Raw genomic sequence first — 6,000 nt, 5'->3', positions numbered from 1 at the left:
TAGCCTACTCCCTGCTTACACTGAAGTGATTGTAACCTATTATAAATCATTACCTGTGACACAGTAAATGATGGAGACATGGGGTGAAGCAGGGACTCTACAGTATGTAGCTGCTGTCTCTCCTCCCTGAAATTTGAACTGGTGTCCCTGTCCTGAATATGAGGCTCTAGAAAAGCCAGGATATGCATGAACTTCCATCTTTTCTTTCTCTCTCCGCCTTCTCCCCCACTCTTCTTCTCCTTCTCAGCCCTTCTGTCTCTCTTGTACTTGTCCCGCAAGTACTTCCATTTTTTGTAGCAATGGTCACCTATAATCAGAAAGTAACAATATGCAAGAAGCTAACGTTAACGTTAGCCCAGTAGCTAGCGAGAGCTAGCTTGATGCATGTTAACTCATTGAGTGCCAGCCACTTTTGGAGAACGGACGCTCCCAGTGCCAGAGTTTTCAGAGCGTTTTCAGTGATTTCTCGAGGCCCACAGAATATTGTGTGATATTACTATGTAAACACCGAACACGCAAAAAGAACAAGGAGACTCTATTGTATCATCAGCAAAAAAAAGTTTATTGATACCATTTTCCGTTCTTTAGTTATGAGCCGGAGAAGATAGGTTGTTTTCAGCGTTTTCAGGCATTTCAAATTATAAGCTGAGATATTCAGCCTTTTGTGAAATGCAGCCTTTTGTGAAATGCAGCATTTCAAGCACATTCACTGACTCTAGATACGGTAATATTTTCTGATGTAGTGATGTGGTGTAGTTGTGTCCTGCCCTGCGTGCCCCACCCCCCCTCCCCCCCCTCAGCTGAAAACTCCTCCCCACACTAGTAACACACAGCCTCGCACCAAGCGTCTAGGAAGCCTGGGAAGCGCCGCCTCCCAGGCAGCGCAACATGGAGAAGCCACACGCGGACTGCAGTGAAAGGTTTGGCTTTTCAGTGTCGCGCTGCTGCTTTTCTAGCGGCTAATCATGTGGAGAAACTATGCTGACAGACAGACAGAGGCAGAAGGACTCAGTTGTGTGCGCGGATTGACTGTGTTCGCAGCCCCCGTCAGTTGCAGCCAGAACAATCTACATGGCTCTGGAGTGCAGCATGAGCGGGTTCTCTTTCATCAAGGCTATTTTAGGCTGTGTATTCCTGACATTTCTGTAATCTGGAGAGCACTGTCGCCACCTAAGGGTTCTGTAAAATAGGTTATAGACCTCCAATAGCTACTATAGTTGTACAGGAGCTGCGGAAGGCTTTGATCGACGTCCCACCGTCAAAAAACGCATTGGACGTCGAAGGACGTCCGTGGCACTCTACGTCACTATTTAATTGGACGTCGAAGGACGTCCATGGCATTCAATGAGTTAACGTACAGAGCTGGCAGCTAGCACGCTAACAACAAAGGGAGGCTACGTTAATAAAAGCAGTAAGCGCAACACTCACCAGAAATATTAAGTGTCCGGCCAATCTGTTCCCACAATTGTGCCTTTCTGTCTTTGTTGTGATAGTTTCTGTTTGACATGTCATACAATTCCGGATATATTGACACGGAAAGGACAAGCTTCTCCTCCATTTTCAAGCCGTCCCGGGCGACCAGCACAACTCACTGATGGTTGCCTGGAAAGGAGCGCTCGTGACGCTCGTGACGACACCAGCGTCTTTCTGCAAAGTTCAGATTTTTTAAGCTGGAAACGCTGGGAGCCAGCGCACAAAAATGCCAGAACGCTCTGAAAAAAGACGCTGGGCGCTCTGCACTTTCTCTACACGTCCGTGTGCGCTCGCATACGCTCTCCTCCCATTGGAAACAATTGAAAATAGACGCTGGACCTGAGGAAAAGACGCCAGGTGGACACAGGCCCTTAGGGCCTGTGTCCACCTGGCGTCTTTTTCCAATGTTAAACGCTGGGAGTGCGCTGGGGAACGCTGATCCCAGCGCACAATATACAAGGAAGCAGTCTGCAAGTAACGTTAGTTCAGCTTGATAGCTGACAGCTAGCAAGCTAACAACACAGGTAGGCTACGCTATTAAAAGCAGTAAGCACAACACTCACCAGAAATATTAAGTGTCTAGCCGATCTGCTCCCACAATTGAGCCGTTCTGTCTCTGTTGCGATAGTTTTTCCATATGATTAGTTACCAGAAAAGGAGCAGCCGACACCAGCGTCTTTCTGAAAAGTTAAAATATTTTCAGCTGGAAGCGCTGGGAGTCGGCGCACAAAAACGCCGAAAAAAGACGCTGGGCGCTCTGCACTTTCTCTACACGTCCGTGTGCGCTCGCATACGCTCTCCTCCCATTGGAAACAATTGAAAATAGACGCTGGACCTGAGGAAAAGACGCCAGGTGGACACAGGCCCTTAAGCAGGATTCTGTGCACCGGGGACAGGAAAGTGAATGGAGAATACAATATATAGAAAAAAATACTTTAGAATACAATAGAATATAAGATTGCAACCCTTCTCAGGCTTTGGGTGAAGCTGTAATGCAGTTTCATAAATTTAGTTTAGGCTATCATAATAATCCCCATTTATGTGTAATATAGCTCTACGTTTTATTACCCCCCCCCCCCCCCCCGAAATTAGCTAGGCTACTACTATTACTAATATTCCTAATTAATATGTATTATTATTTCATTCAGATAATTGACATTATAGGCATGTATATCGTTTAATGTGAGAGAAAGGGAGAGAGAAAGAAAAGAGAGAAAGAGATAAACTGGATAAACTGTTGTGTAGCGCTTCTTCAAACCCCACTCTTCATTACAGCTATTCATTACAGAATTGTCTGTTGTATTTATTTTTTCTGTGTGCAAAGCATAGAAAGTTATAATTATTTCCAAATGTTTCCCCCGTCTGTGGCAGCGGAGCTGTCCGAGGTGCTGAACAAGACGTCGGCCTGTTTCCCGCTCTAGTAAGACCAGCACAACAGGGCAGCCTATAGGAGAGCAGTGGCAATCTGTAGCAATTTCCAATGACACCCTTCACCTGTTTAGAAGCCTATATAAGCCTCTGTGCTCGCAAACCTGCTGAGCCTGAATGAAAAGCAGGATAGAAAATAGCACACAAAAGATAACATAGAAAATAAACCCTGATCGCCTTGTAAGTTGAGCAGACTTCAATCAGTCATTGATTTCATTGGTAAAATGTCGTGCATTAGCTAATCTATTGTACTATTTATCCAATTAAGTCTAAATGGATCTTAGATTGGCCCTCATGATGATGAGGCAGCAGAGGGAGGAGGCCGAGAGGGTGTACCGGCCTAGGACCACATACCTGAACATCAGGTAGACCTACACACGCTTAGTGAAAATATTGCCCTGTAAAAATACCCTGCTTGTCATGTATTAAGTCTGCCTTGCTTCTCCTAATTCCCATTGCATATGTATCAGTAAAAGCACCCTGCAATCAGTTTGTGAAAAGTAGCCTATCTGCTTGCCCACAGCGAGGAGGAGTGCCGGAGGGACCTGCGCCTCACCCGTCAGGCTGTGACAGACATCTGCCATCTCTTGGCAGATGATCTGCAGCCTCATTCCAGCTCTCCCCATGCGCTACCCGTTGCGGTAAAAGTCACTGCTGCTTTGTATTTCTATGCCTCTGGGTCATTCCAACATCCCCTCAGTGTCATTGGAGGCATGACACAATCCACCATCAGCTCGGCCTTACACGCAGTTACAGCAAGCCTAGTCCGACATGCAGGCAGGTATATCAAATGGCCCCGCACACCTGACCGCCAAGCCCGGGTAAAAGCGGGTTTCATGGCTAAGTATGGGTTCCCTGCGGTTCTGGGTGCTATCGATTGCACCCACGTGCAACTGCGTGCCCCGTCGCTGAATGCACAAATGTACATGAACCGTAAGGGGACCCATTCCATCAATATCCAGGTAATTTGCGATGCTCATTGTAACATCACTCATGCATTCGCAAATTATCCTGGAAGTAGCCATGACTCCTTTATATTAACCAATTCTGTCATTCCTGCAGTCTTCCAGGGGGATCCCCCCCTGGATGCGTGGCTGTTAGGGGACAATGGTTATCCATTGAAGACATGGCTGATGACCCCATACATCCAGCCAACAACAGCGCGTGCTATGGCCTACAATGCAAAACACCGGAGAGCACGCGCTGTCATAGAAAGAACGTTTGGATTGCTCAAAATGCGATTCAGATGTTTGGATAAGTCAGGTGGTACATTACAATACACCCCTCAGAAAGTCGCAGCATTCTTCGTGGCATGTTGTGTGTTGCATAACATTGCCATGCGTGAAGGATTGCTCGTTGACATGGAAGAGGAGACATTACAGGACATTATGAGGCGTGAAGCTGAACTGCGTGGGCCGAGGAGAGGGGGGCCCAACGAAGCAGCAGCAGCACGGGCGCTTCGGGATGAGCTGGCAGGCAGGCTGGTGAGATAGCGCATGGTAAGCAAACTGTTTTGTTCACATGGGTGTAGTGTAATGCATTTTAAGCTTAGAATTGTAATTACTCTTCCCCTTTTTGGGAAATACCCCGTGTAGCCTACATTAATTGCAAGAAAGACTGGACACAAAACGATCTCAAGGGAGGGGGATGTTTAATTAGGCTACAATTAGGCTGCAAAAGGGACAAAGCAAAAAAAAATTAATAGGGGCGTCCTTGACGTGCTCCTTTCCCTCCAGGGGGCCGTCCTCTTCGCCTTGCAGGCCGCCGGCCTTCACGGAGGAGATGAGGGGAGCGGAGCAGCGCTGCTGGCGCGCTACGAGGCGCTGGTGGTGGCGGAGGCGAGCGGCGGCGCAGCAGTGGAGCTGACTGGGGAGCGACAGCAGCAGCCAGCGCGCCCCGCGCCCAGTCCTGGACCGCCTGAGTGAGCCGCCCCAGGTGGCCGTCCTGCATGTGCCTCTGGGAGGCCATCTCCTCCCTGACCTCCCGGAGCTCCTCCCTCACCCCCAAGAGGCCGGCCTCCACACTAGAGGTCGACCGATTAATCGGCCGGCCGATTAATTGGGGCCGATTATTGGCATTTTTAATTAATCGGCATCGGCCTGCAAAAAAAAAAAAAAAAATTTTTTTTTTTTTTGGCAGGCCAGGCCACCGGGCATTTGCCCGACGTGCCCGATTATGCAGTCCGCCACTGAATGTGAGTCTTCTCATGCACCCATGAGCCTACTGTAACGTTACGTTTCCTCAGTCACCACCATCTTCTGCAAACACACTTCTCCCATCAAATGACAGCAAATCTAAACAGTTACATTATTATTATTATTATTATTGTTAATGTATAGAACAGTGCATGAATGAGTTCTCTGACATACTGCTCTCTCGCTATAGCCTACCAGTCACTACTGACATCTATACCGCATAACCCAATGTATTGTTCTATTTAACACATTGAATGCCAGCCATGTTTTCATTCCTGTAGGTAAGTTGTGCCAGGGGTGTTTTTGACGATTCTGGCTCATTTTAGCAACAGCCGAGGATTCTTTTCTGTTAAGAATTCATGAACACCAATCATCTAAAAATAACTAATAGAATGTGTGCTTTCTCTGTCTAAAAGAGTTAGTTTGCAGAGTTAGTAGTTATGTAGATATTAGCCGTTGAGTACAGCATGGTTTCAGCGTCTGGAAATTTATTCAGAGATAAATGGCTTTTTGTGAAACAGTCACTTTAACCATTCATTTTTGGCATCAGTAAGACCGTCAGACATTCTAAACAATAGTTTTGAACAGTAATTTCCTCCATAACAACAGGAAACACCCCTCTCATTCAAACTCCTCCCTCCGTGTGTCTTCTCCTCCTTCCTCCTGGCTGTACAGCGGGCGTGTCAGAAGCGCTTTTGCTGCTGCCTGCCTGTGTGCCTGCCTGCCTGCTTGCGTGCGTGCGGACGCTCCTTGTGCGAGTCAAGATGGGCCGGGGAATGCGTGGGCGATGGGCAGATGTTGATTATGGCCTTTCTGAGGTGTTTCAAAGTGTGTTTCACCTATGATCTATTTTGCAAATCGCTCTCCGCTCTCTGTGTGCTGCTGCCGGTGCGCGGCCGCTCTC

The sequence above is a fragment of the Poromitra crassiceps genome (assembly GCF_964638095.1).
Source record: "Poromitra crassiceps genome assembly, chromosome: 30".
Lineage (NCBI taxonomy): Eukaryota > Metazoa > Chordata > Actinopteri > Beryciformes > Melamphaidae > Poromitra > Poromitra crassiceps.
This window is presented reverse-complemented; position numbering follows the sequence as displayed.